Raw genomic sequence first — 14,260 nt, 5'->3', positions numbered from 1 at the left:
GAGTTTTTGAAGAAGATTTGGGAAGGATTTGAAAGAAAACTGAAAAGAGATTTAGAAAATGTTTGAATTTTTGAAAATTGAGGGTGAATGATGAAAGTTTGAAACATGTTTATGCAGAAAAGTATGAATCAAAACATGAAAATTTGAAAAAATTTGAAGTTAGAAACAAAATCTCCTTCCCCTTCCTTTTTGGCGTTAAACGCCCAGAATGGTATCCATTCTGGCGTTTAACGCCCAATTGTTGGCCATTATGGGCGTTTAACGCCCAGCCAGGTACTCTGGCTGGCGTTAAATGCCAGAAACCCCTTTATCACTGGGCGTTTTTCTGAATGCCCAGGATGCTGCAATTCTACCATTCTGGCGTTTAACGCCCAAAATGGTACCTTTACTGGCGTTAAACACCCAGAATGGTACCTATTCTGGCGTTTAACGCCCAAAATGCCCTTTACTGGCGTTTTCTTGCCAGCAAGCTCCTTTTCTCTGCTTTTTGCACTGAATCCTTCTGTAACTCTGTGAATTCCTTCAATTTTGATGATTTGCCTTTGAAGAAAAATGTATAGCAAACTTCTATAAGTATTAATTAAAACAAATAACTTGCTAATAGCTGGGTTGCCTCCCAGCAAGTGCTTCTTTATTGTCTTTAGCTGGACCTTTACTGAGCTTCATTCAAGCCTCAGTTTTGAGCATTCTTGCTCAAAATTGCTTTCAAGATAATGTTTGATTCTCTATCCATTAACAATGAACTTTTTGTCAGAATCAACATCTTGAAGTTCAACATATCCATATGGTGACACTCCTGTAATCACATATGGTCCCCTCCACCGGGATTTTAATTTTCCGGGGAATAACCTGAGCTTAGAGTTGAACAGCAAAACTTTTTGTCCTGGCTCAAAGACTCTGGATGACAATTTCTTGTCATGCCATTTTTTTGCTTTTTCCTTATAAATTTTTGCATTTTCAAAAGCATTGAGTCTAAACTCCTCTAGCTCATTTAGCTGGAGCAATCTTTTCTCACCAGCTAACTTAGCATCCATGTTTAGGAATCTGGTTGCCCAGTAGACTTTATGTTCTAGTTCCACGGGCATATGACAGGCCTTGCCATACACAAACTGGTATGGAGAGGTTCCTATTGGAGTTTTGAATGCTGTTCTGTATGCCCACAGAGCATCATCCAAGCTCTTTGCCCAATCCTTTCTACGGGCAATTACAGTCCGTTCCAGGATTCTCTTTAATTCTCTGTTAGAGACTTTAGCCTGCCTATTTGTCTGTGGATGATATGAATTTGCTACTTTGTGGCTAATTCCATATCGAGCCATAGCAGAGTAAAGCTGTTTATTGCAGAAATGGGTGCCCCTATCACTGATTAGTACTCTGGGAACACCAAATCTGCTGAAAATATGTTTCTGGAGGAACTTCAGCACAGTCTTGGTATCATTAGTGGGTGTGGCAATTGCTTCCACCCATTTAGATACGTAGTCTACTGCCACCAGAATGTAAGTGTTTGAGTATGATGGTGGGAAAGGACCCATGAAGTCAATACCCCATACATCAAACAACTCAATCTTTAAGATCCCTTGTTAAGGCATGGCATAACCATGAGGCAAGTTACCAGCTCTTTGGTAACTGTCACAGTTACGCACAAACTCTCGGGCATCTCTATAGAGAGTAGGCCAATAGAAGCCACATTGGAGGACTTTAGTGGCTGTTCGCTCACTTCCGAAATGTCCTCCATACTGTGATCCATGGCAATGCCACAGGATCTTCTGTGCCTCATCTCTAGGGACGCATCTACGGATCATTCCATCTGCGCATCTCTTAAAGAGATATGGTTCATCCCATAAGTAGTACTTTGCATCAGAAATTAGTTTTTTCTTTTGCAACCTGCTGTACTCCTGGGGTATGAACCTCACAGCTTTATAATTTGTAATGTCTGCAAACCATGGTGCTTCCTGAATGGCAAAAAGTTGCTCATCTGGAAAGGTCTCAGAGATCTCAGTAGGAGGGAGGGACGCCCCTGTTACTGGTTCTATCCGGGACAGGTGATCAGCTACCTGGTTCTCTGTCCCTTTTCTGTCTCTTATTTCTATATCGAACTCTTGCAGAAGCAACACCCATCTTATGAGCCTGGGTTTTGAATCCTGCTTTGTGAGTAGATATTTAAGAGCAGCATGGTCAGTATACACAATCACTTTTGAACCTACTAAATAGGATCTAAACTTGTCAATGGCATAAACCACTGCAAGTAACTCCTTTTCTGTGGTTGTGTAATTCTTCTGTGCGTCATTTAGAACATGACTGGCATAGTAAATGACGTGCAGAAGCTTGTTATGCCTTTGTCCCAACACTGCACCAATGGCATGGTCACTGGCATCACACATTAATTCGAATGGTAATGTCCAGTCAGGTGCAGAGATGACTGGTGCTGTGACCAGCTTGGCTTTCAGGGTCTCAAACGCCTGCAGACACATTGTGTCAAACACAAATGGCGTGTCAGCAGTTAGCAGGTTGCTTAGAGGTTTTGCAATTTTTGAAAAATCCTTTATGAACCTCCTATAGAATCCTGCATGCCCCAGAAAGCTTCTGATTGCCTTAACATTGGCGGGTGGTGGTAATTTCTCAATTACCTCTACCTTGGCTTGATCCACCTCTATTCCCTTGCTTGAAATTTTGTGCCCAAGGACAATTCCTTCAGTCAACATAAAGTGACATTTTTCCCAGTTTAAGACCAGGTTAGTCTCTTGGCACCTTTTCAAGACAAGTGCTAGATGATCAAGACAGGAGCTGAATGAGTCTCCAAATACTGAGAGTCATCCATGAAGACTTCCAGGAACTTCTCTACCATATTAGAGAAGATAGAGAGCATGCACCTCTGAAAGGTTGCAGGTGCATTGCACAGACCAAAAGGCATTCTTTTGTAAGCAAATACACCAGATGGACATGTGAATGTTGTTTTCTCTTGGTCTTGAGGATCCACTGCAATTTGGTTGTAGCCTGAATAGCCATCCAAAAAGCAGTAATATTCATGGCCTGCTAGTCTCTCTAGCATCTGGTCTATGAATGGTAAAGAAAAATGATCCTTTCTGGTGGCTGTATTGAGCCTTCTGTAGTCAATACACATACGCCACCCTGTAACTGTTCTTGTGGGAACCAGTTCATTATTTTCATTATGAACCACTGTCATGCTTCCCTTCTTGGGGACAACTTGGACAGGGCTCACCCAGGGGCTATCAGAAATAGGATAAATAATCCCAGCCTCTAGTAACTTAGTGACCTCTTTCTGCACCATTTCCTTCATGGCTGGATTTAGCCGCCTCTGTGATTGAACCACTGGCTTAGCATCATCCTCTAATAGGATCTTGTGCATGCATCTTGCTGGGCTAATGCCCTTAAGATCACTTATGGACCACCCAAGAGCTGTCTTGTGTGTCCTTAGCACTTGAATTAGTGCTTTTTCTTCCTATGGATTTAAAGCAGAGCTTATGATCACTGGAAAAGTGTCACCCTCTCCCAGAAATGCATATTTCAGGGATGGTGGTAGTGGTTTGAGCTCTGGTTTAGGAGGTTTCTCCTCTTCCTGAGGGATTTTTAGAGGTTCTTTTATTTCCTTTGGTTTCTCCAAATCAGGCTGAACATCTTTAAAGATGTCCTCTAGCTCTGTTTCAAGACTCTCAGTTATATTGATCTCTTCCACCAAAGAGTCAATAATATCAGTGCTCATGCAGTCATTTGCTGTGTCTGGATGCTGCATAGCTTTGACAGCATTTAACTTGAACTCATCCTCATTGACTCTCAGGGTCACTTCCCCTTTTTGTACATTAATAAGAGTTCGTCCAGTTCCTAGGAAAGGTCTTCCTAGATTGAGAGTTGCACTCTTGTGCTCCTCCATTTCCAGCACTACAAAGTCAGTGGGAAAGGCAAATGGCCCAACCTTGACAATCATGTCCTCAATGATGCCTAATGGATATTTAATGGAGCCATCAGCAAGTTGAAGACATATCCGGGTTAGTTTGACTTCTTCAGTCAACCCAAGCTTTCTGATAGTGGATGCAGGTATTAGGTTGATACTTGCTCCAAGGTCACATAGAGCTGTCTTGGTGCAAGCACCCTCTAGTGTGCATGGTATCATAAAGCTTCCTAGAACTTGAAGCTTTTCTGGTAAGCTTTTTAGAATGACTGCACTGCATTCTTCAGTGAGAAACACTCTTTCAGTTTCTCTCCAATCCTTCTTATGACTTAATATCTCTTTCATGAACTTAGCATAAGAGGGTATTTGCTCAAGTGCCTCTGCAAACGGGATCTTTATTTCAAGAGTCCTGAGATAGTCTGCAAAGCGGGCAAATTGTTTATCCTATTCCGCTTGGCGGAGCTTCTGAGGATAAGGCATCTTGGCTTTATATTCTTCAACCTTAGTTGCTGCAGGTTTATTCCCTACAGAAGTAGTTGGAGAAGCCTTCTTAGAGGGGTTACTATCAGCACTTGCAGGTGTCTGATTCCTCATAGGCGTTTGAACGCCAGGGTTGGGTGCTGGATGGGCGTTTAACGCCAGCTTCCCACTCTTTTCTGGTGTTTGAACGCTGGAACTGGGCAAGGAATGGGCGTTTAATGCCAACTTTTCCCCCTTTTCTGGCATTTGAACGCCAGAGTTATTCCTCTCTGGGCTCTTGATGTCCTCAGAGGGATCTTGGGTAGTGGTTTGGTCATCCTCTGTCATTTGTTCCTTTCTTGACTTTTTGCTATTTTGAGTTGAGTTATTCAATGTCTTCCTGCTCCTTAGTTGGACAGCTTGGCATTCTTCTGTTATCTGTTTAGATAGCTGCTGTCTTGTCTGATTCAATTGTGCTTCTATATTCTTGTTAGCATTTTTAGTGTCTTGGAGCATCTCTTTGAATTCTGCTAATTGTTTTGTCATAAGGAGTAATTACTTATTAAGTTCAACAATCTGTTCTTGAGGATTGGGATCAGTAGTTACTGCCATAGCCTCTTCTTTTATGGAGGACTCACTGTTTGAGTACAGATGTTGATTTCTAGCAACTGTATCTATGAGCTCTTGAGCTTCTTCAATTATTTTTCTCATGTGTATAGATCCACCAGCTGAGTGGTCTAGGGACATATGAGCTTTTTCTGTAAGCCCATAGTAGAAGATGTCTAACTGTACCCACTCTGAAAACATTTCAGAGGGACATTTTCTTAGCATCCCTCTGTACCTCTCCCAGGCATTATAAAGGGATTCATGATCCTCTTGTTTAAAGCCTTGGATGTCCAGCCTTAGCTTTGTCATCCTTTTTGGGGGGTAAAATTGATTCAGAAATTTGTCTGATAACTGTCTCCATATTTTTATGCTTGCTGTGGGTTGGTTATTTAACCACCTCTTAGCATGATCTTTTACAGCAAATGGAAACAGTAATAATCTGTAGACATCCTGATCCACTTCTTTATCACATATTGTGTCAGCAATTTGTAAGAACTGTGCCAGAAACACAGTAGGTTCTTCCTGTGGAAGACCGGAATACTAGCAATTTTGCTGCACCATGATAATGAGCTGAGGATTTAGCTCAAAGCTGCTTGCTTTGATGGGAGGTTGATAAACCTCTATTTCATGGTTTATCTTGTGCTCATTTGAGTGATTTTTATCTACTCTTTACCCACTTATTCATACTATTTGCATGGTTTTACATTTGTCTTCCTAATTATGTGCTTTGATTGAAAACATGCTTCTTTGACCTTTATATTGCTAATATTAATCCTCTCTTATCACCATTAGATGCCTTGATATGTGTGTTAAGTGCTTTTAGAGATTACAGGGCAGGAATGGCTCAGAGGATGGAAAGGAAGCATGCAAAAGTGGAAGGAATACAAGAAGTTGGAGAAATTGCTAAGCTGTCCAGCCTGACCTCTTCGCACTCAAACAACTATAACTTTAGCTACAAAGATCCAAACGACGCAGTTCTAGTTGCGTTGGAAAGCTAACGTCCGGGGCTTTGATTTGATATATAATATGCCATAGTTTCCCTGACGCTAAGCGACACAACCGCGTGCTCCATGCGGCCGCGTCGCAGTGACGGAAATCAGCGTGTTTGAATTCTTCTCCAGCGAATTCTGGGCTGTTTCTGACCCAGTTTGCGGCCCAAAAAACACAGATTAGAGGCTATAAAGTGGGGGAATGCATCCATACATAAAACAAGGCTCTCATATTCACAATTTTAGGAGTAGATGTAGTTTTTAGAGAGAGAGGTTCTCTCCTCTCTCTTAGGATTAGGATTTAGGACTTCTCTTAGTTTTAGGAGTAACTCTCAATCCCAGGTTCTTTATTTTTATTTATTTCCCAATTTAGTTTATGAACTGTTCCAGATTACTTGAATTAATGTTATTTGAGGTATTTCAGTTATTATTGCTTTCTTTTATTTACATGATTATTGCTTCCCATCTGAAGGCATTCTTATTCCAGTAGATTTCCTTTTCCCCTTTTGGTTTTGGTTAAGAAATCAGTAACTCAGGAGTTATCCAACTCAACAGCATAATTGATAACTGTTATCTTTGCTAATTGAACTGAACTTCAATAATCCCAACCTTTTCTTAGGAAATAAATAGGATTCGAAGATCAAACTAATTAGTCCCTTGACTTTCCTTTGCTTTAGTAAAGGTCAACTAAGTGGAATTAAGATTCAACTTTCATTATTATTGATAAGGATAACTAATTCTGGATTTCTAATTTCTCACACCTTGCCAAAAGCTTATTTTAAAGTTATTTATTTATTTTATTTGTCATTTAAATATATATGTGCCCATTGCCCAAACTCAAAAACCCCCCAATTTACAAAACTCATAACCAATAATAAGAACATACCTCCCTGCAATTCCTTGAGAAGACGACCCGAGGTTTAAATACTCGGTTATCAATTTCAAAGGGGTTTGTTACTTGTGACAACCAAAACGTTTGTAAGAAAGGTTGATTGCTTGGTTTAGTAACTATACTCACAACGAGAGTTTATTATAACTTTTAAACCATCAATCTTCCGCTCATTCAAATTGGTGCCGTTGCCGAGGAATTGCAAACGTGTGCCTTATTATTGGTTATTGTAAATATTTTATTTTTGCTTGTTTTTATTTTTGTTTTTATTTTTGCTTTTTCTTAAGTTAAGAGGTTATTGGTTTTTATTTTAAAATTTTTATTTTTTATTTTATCTTATCTTATTTCAAAAATCAAATTTCAAAAATTTAAATTTAAAAAAAATTTTCAAAATTCAAATTTAAAAATTTTCAAATTTCAAATTTCAAAAAAAAATTCAAATTTCAAAAATTTAAAAATTCAAAATTTCAAAAATTAATTTTCAAATTCAAAATTTAAATAACATTTTAATTTAAATTTGTTTTTATTTTCGTTTTTAAATTTTATTTGTTACTATGAACTCTCACCCCTCTCGCTTTGAGTCTGGTTACAATAATGTTGCAGGAAGAAGAAATTACAATGAGAACAGGCATCAAGGTTGGAATAATCAAAGATGGGAGGAGCCACAAGGATTTGATCAACCCTCATGGCAACAACCACCTCCAATGGACTATCAACAACCACCACCATATGCCTATGAACCCTTTCCTCAACATAACTTTGGATCACCACACTCACAAGCCCCTTTTCGCCATTCACCTCCATATGACCCTAACCCTCAACCACCATACCAACCACCTTATGAGCCATATGAACCATATATAGAACCACCCCAATTCCAACCCAATTACTCACAAGAACCACCACTTCAATATTCACCATCTCCATATCCATCAATCCAAGAGCACTATGATCCTATTTATGAAAGCCGAGTGCATCAAGAGACAAAGGATCGTCTCAAGGAAACAGTGGATCGATGTCAGGCAACCATTCATCAATTGGGACAAGTAATAATGAGTCAATTAGCTTCTGGTGCACGAAATTGTGATCATCAACAATGGCGCCAAAGGACTTGGAGCTCTTAAACGTGAATCACACTTTGTCACAATTCTGCACAACTAACCAGCAAGTGCACTGGGTCATCCAAGTAATACCTTACGTGAGTAAGGGTCGATCCCACGGAGATCGTCGGCTTGAAGCAAGCTATGGTCACCTTGTAAATCTCAGTCAGGCGAATTCAAATGGTGATGGAGAATTGATAATTAAAAGATAAATAAAACATAAAATAAGATAAAGATAGAGATACTTATGTAATTCATTGGTAGGAATTTTAGATAAGGGTATGAAGATACTTTGTTCCTCTTGAACCTCTGCTTTCCTATTGCCTTTTTCCAATCATTCATACTCCTTTCCATGGCAAGCTTTATGTTGGGCATCACCGTTGTCAATGGCTACTTCCCGTCCTCTCAGTGAAAACATTCCAAATGCGCTGTCACCGCACGGCTAATCATCTGTCGGTTCTCGATCATGTCGGAATAGGATCCATTGATCCTTTTGCGTCTGTCACACGCCCAACAATCGCGAGTTTGAAGCTCGTCACAGTCATCCCTTCCCAGATCCTACTCAGAATACCACAGACAAGGTTTAGACATTCCGGATCTCAGGAATGGCCGCCAATAATTCTAGCCTATACCACGAAGGTTCCAATCTTAGATTAGAAACCCAAGAGATACGCATTCAAGCCATTACTAGTAGAACAGAGGTGGTTGTCAGGCACATATTCATAGGTGAGAATGATGATGAGTGTCACGGATCATCACATTCATCAAGTTGAACAACGAATGAATATCTTAGAGAAGAAGTAGGCGTGAGTTGAATAGAAGAACAATAGTACTTTGTATTAATTCATGAAGAATAGCAGAGTTCCACACCTTAATCTATGGTGTGTAGAAACTCCACCGTTGAGAATACATAAGAACAAGGTCTAGGCATGGCCGAATGGCCAGCCTTCAAACGTGTCTAAGATAGCATAAGACTTATCAAAGATTAAAATACAATAGTATAAGGTCCTATTTATAGAGAACTAGTAGCCTAGGGTTTACAGAAATCAGTAATTAATGCAGAAATCTTATTCCGGGCCCACTTGGTGTGTGCTTGAACTGAGCATTGAAGCTTCCATGTGTAGAGACTTTTCTTGGAGTTAAACGCCAGCTTTTGTGCCAGTTTGGGCGTTTAACTCCAGCTTTTGTGCCAGTTTTGGAGTTAAATGCCAGAATTCCTGAGCTGACTTGGAACGCCGGTTTGGGCCATGAAATCTCGAGCAAAGTATGGACTATTATATATTGCTGGAAATCCCAGGATGTCTACTTTCCAACGCAATTGAGAGCGTGCCAATTGGGCTTCTGTAGCTCTAGAAAATCCACTTTGAGTGCAGGGAGGTCAGAATCCAACAACATCTGCAGTCCTTTTTCAGCCTCTGAATCAGATTTTTGCTCAGGTCCCTCAATTTCAGCCAGAAAATACCTGAAATCATAGAAAAACACACAAACTCATAGTAAAGTCCAGAAAAGTGATTTTTATTTAAAAACTAATAAAAACATAATAAAAACTAACTAAAATATACTAAAAAATACTAAAAACAATACCAAAAAGCGTATAAATTATCCGCTCATCACAACACCAAACTTAAATTGTTGCTTGTCCCCAGGCAACTGAAAATCAAATAGGATAAAAAGAAGAGAATATACAATGAATTCCAAAAATATCTATGAAGATCAGTATTAATTAGATGAGCGGGGCTTTTAGCTTTTTGCTTCTGAACAGTTTTGGCATCTCACTTTATTCCTTGAAGTTCAGAATGATTGGCTTTTATAGGAACTCAGAATCTAGATAGTGTTATTGATTCTCCTAGTTAAGTATGTTGATTCTTGAACACAGCTACTTTATGAGTCTTGGCCGTGGCCCTAAGCACTTTGTTTTCCAGTATTACCACCGGATACATAAATGCCACAGACACATAACTGGGTGAACCTTTTCAGATTGTGACTCAGTTTTGCTAGAGTCCCCAATTAGAGGTGTCCAGGCTTCTTAAGCACACTCTTCTTTTTGCTTTGGACCTCGACTTTAACCGCTCAGTCTCAAGTTTTCACTTGACACCTTTACGCCACAAGCACATGGTTAGGGACAGCTTGGTTGAGCTGCTTAGGCCAAGATTTTATTCCTGTGGGCCCTCCTATCCACTGATGCTCAAAGCCTTGGATCCCTTTTATCACCCTTGCCTTTTGGTTTAAAGGGGTATTTGGCTTTTTCTGCTTGCTTTTCTTTTTCTTTTCTCTCTTTTTTTTTCCGCCTCTCTTTTTTTTTCGTATATATCCTTTTTTTTCTGCAAGCTTTTCACTGCTTTTTCTTGCTTCAAGAATCAATTTTATGATTTTTCAGATCATCAGATAACATTTCTCCTTTTCCCATCATTCTTTCAAGAGCCAACAATTTTAACATTCTTTAAACAACAAATTCAAAAATATACACTGTTCAAGCATTCATTCAGAAGGACAATAGTATTGCCACCACATCAAAATAATTAAACTGTTTTAAAATTTGAAATTCATGCACTTCTTTTTCTTTTTCAATTAAAAACATTTTTCATTTAAGAAAAGTGATGGATTCATTTTCATAGCTTCAAGGCATAGACACTTAGACACTAATGATCATGTAATAAAGACACAAACATAAATAACATAAGCATAAAAATTCGAAAAACAGGAAAATAAAGAACAAGGAAATTAAAGAACAGGTCCACCTTAGTGATGGCGGCTTGTTCTTCCTCTTGAAGATCTTATGGAGTGCTTGAGCTCCTCAATGTCTCTTCCTTGCCTTTGTTGCTCCTCTCTCATGGTTCTTTGGTCTTCTCTAATTTCATGGAGGAGGATAAAATGCTCTTGGTGCTCCACCCTTAGTTGTCCCATGTTGGAACTTAATTCTCCTAGGGAGGTGTTGATTTGCTCCCAATAGTTTTGTGGAGGAAAATGCATCCCTTGAGGCATCTCAGGAATTTCATGATGAGGAATTTCCTCATGCTCTTGTCCATGAGTGGGATCTCTTGTTTGCTCCATCCTTTTCTTAGTGATGGGCTTGTCCTCATTAATGAGGATGTCTTCCTCTATGTCAATTCCAGCTGAATTGCAGAGGTGACAAATGAGATGAGGAAAGGCTAACCTTGCCACAGTAGAGGACTTGTCCGCCACCTTGTAGAGTTCTTGGGATATAACCTCATGAACTTTTACTTCCTCTCTAATCATGATGCTATGAATCATGATAGCCCGGTCTATAGTAACTTCAGATCGGTTGCTAGTAGGAATGATTGAGCGTTGGATGAACTCCAACCATCCCCCAGCCACGGGCTTGAGGTCATGCCTTCTTAGTTGAACCGGCTTTCCTCTTGAATCACTCTTCCATTGAGCGCCCTCTTCACAGATGTCCATGAGGACTTGGTCCAACCTTTGATCAAAGTTGACCCTTCTAGTGTATGGGTGTGCATCTCCTTGCATCATAGGCAAATTGAATGCCAACCTTACATTTTTCGGACTAAAGTCTAAATATTTCCCTCGGACCATTGTAAGCCAATTCTTAGGGTTCGGGTTCACACTTTGATCATGGTTCTTGGTGATCCATGCATTGGCATAGAACTCTTGAACCATTAAGATTCCAACTTGTTGAATGGGGTTGGTGAGAACTTCCCAACCTCTTCTTCGAATCTCATGTCGGATCTCCGGATATTCGCCCTTTTTGAGCTTAAAAGGGACCTTGGGGATCACCTTCTTCTTGGCCACAACTTCATAGAAGTGGTCTTGATGCACCCTTGAGAGAAATCTCTCCATCTCCCATGACTCGGAGGTGGAAGCTTTTGCCTTCCCTTTCCTCTTTCTAGAGGTTTCTCCGGCCTTTGGTGCCATTAATGGTTATGGAAAAACAAAAAAGCTTTAGCTTTTACCACACCAAACTTAGAAGGTTGCTCGTCCTCGAGCAAAAGAAGAAAGAAGAGAGTAGAAAAAGAAGAAATAGAGGAGATGGAGGGGGCTTTGTGTTTCGGCCAAGGGGAATGGGTAGTGTTTAGGTTGTGTGGAAATGAAGGAGTGAAGATGGGTTTATATAGGAGTGGAGAGGGGGGTGTGGTTCGGCCATTATGAGTGGGTTTGGGTGGGAAAGTGGTTTGAATTTGAATGGTGAGGTAGGTGGAGTGATATAAAGGATGGATGTGAGTGGTGAAGAGAATGGTGGGATTTGATAGGTGGGGGGTTTTTTGGAGAAGAGGTATTGAGGTGATTGGTGAATGGGTGAAGAAGAGAGAGAGAGGTGGGGTAGGTGGGGATCTTGTGGGGTCCACAGATCCTGAGGTGTCAAGGATTTCTCATCCCTGCACCATGTGGCGTGTAAAACGCCCCTTGCTGCTAATCCTGGCGTTAAACGCCAGGCTGCTGCCCATTTCTGGCGTTTAACGCCAGCTTCTTGCCCACTCCTGGCGTTAAACGCCAGTCTGGTGCCCATTTCTGGCGTTAAACGCCCAGAATGGTGCCAAACTGGGCGTTTAACGCCCATTCTACTACCCTTACTGGCGTTTAAACGCCAGTAAGTTTCTCCTCCAGGGTGTTCTGTTTTTCATTCTGTTTTTCCTTCTGTTTTTAATTTTTCAATTGTTTTTGTGACTTCTCATGATCATCGACCTACAGAAAACATAAAATAACAAAAGAAAATAGAAATTTAACATAGATAAGTAAAAATTGGGTTGCCTCCCAACAAGCGCTTCTTTAATGTCAATAGCTTGACAGTGGCTCTCATGGAGCCTCACGGATGTTCAGAGCAATGTTGGAACCTCCCAACACCAAACTTAGAGTTTGACTGTGGGGGCTCTGTTTGAATATGTATTGAGAGAAGCTCTTCATGCTTCCTCTCCATGGTGACAGAGGGATATCCTTGAGCTTTAAACACAAGGGAGTCTCCATTCACTTGAATGATCAATTCTCCTCTGTCAACATTAATCACAGCTTTTGCTGTGGCTAGGAAGGGTCTGCCAAGGATGATGGATTCATCCATACACTTCCCAGTCTCTAAGATTATGAAGTCAGCAGGGATGTAGTGGCCTTCAACCTTTACCAAGACATCCTCTACAAGTCCATAAGCCTGATTCTTTGAATTGTCTGCCATCTCCAGTGAGATTCTTGCAGCTTGTACCTCAATGATCCCTAGCTTCTCCATTATAGAGAGAGGCATGAGGTTTATACTTGATCCTAGGTCACACAGAGCCTTCTCAAAGGTCATGGTCATATGGTACAAGGTATTGAGAACTTTCCAGGATCTTGTCTCTTCAGAGGTAATCTCTGCCTAGTCAAGTCATCCAGTTCTTTGATGAGCAATAGAAGTTCATCCTTCCAAGTCTCATTACCAAACAACTTGGCATTTAGCTTCATGATTTCTCCAAAGTACTTAGCAACTATCTCTTCAGTAACATCTTCATCCTCTTCAGAAGATGAATACTCATCAGAGCTCATGAATGGCAAAAGTAAATTTAATGAAATCTCTATGGTCTTAGTCTGAGCCTCAGATTCCCATGGTTCCTCATTAGGGAACTCCATGGAGGTTAGTGGACGTCCATTGAGGTCTTCCTCAGTGGAGATCACTGCCTTTTCCTCCTCTCCAGGTTTGGCCATGTGAGACGTGTTTATGGCCTTGCACTCTCTCTTTGGATTCTCTTCTGTATTGCTTGGGAGAGTACTATGAGGGAGTTCAGTAATTTTCTTACTCAGCTGACCCACTTGTGCTTCCAAATTTCTAATGGAGGACCTTGTTTCAGTCATGAAACTTTGAGTGATTTTGATTAGATCAGAGACAATGGTTGCTAAGTCAGAGTGGCTTTGCTTAGAATTCTCTGTCTATTGCTGAGAAGGTGATGGAAAAGGCTTGCTATTGCTAAACCTGTTTCTTCCACCATTATTGTTGTTGAAACCTTGTTGAGGTTTTTGTTGATCCTTCCATGAGAGATTTGGATGATTTCTCCATGAAGGGTTATAGGTGTTTCCATAGGGTTCTCCCATGTAGTTCACCTCTTCCATTGTTGGGTTCTCAGGATCATAAGCTTCTTCTTCAGAGGAAGCTTCCTTAGTACTGCCTGGTGCAGCTTGCATTCCAGACAGACTCTGAGAAATCATATTGACTTGTTGGGTCAATATTTTATTCTGAGCCAATATGGCATTCAAAGTATCAATCTCAAGAACTCCTTTCTTCTGAGCTATCCCATTATTCACAGGATTCCTTTCAGAAGTGTACATGAATTGGTTATTTGAAACCATTTTAATGAGTTCCTGAGCTTCTGCAGGCGTC

The sequence above is a fragment of the Arachis hypogaea genome, chromosome 12 (assembly GCF_003086295.3).
Source record: "Arachis hypogaea cultivar Tifrunner chromosome 12, arahy.Tifrunner.gnm2.J5K5, whole genome shotgun sequence".
Lineage (NCBI taxonomy): Eukaryota > Viridiplantae > Streptophyta > Magnoliopsida > Fabales > Fabaceae > Arachis > Arachis hypogaea.
Note: the sequence above shows the minus strand (reverse complement) of the source record.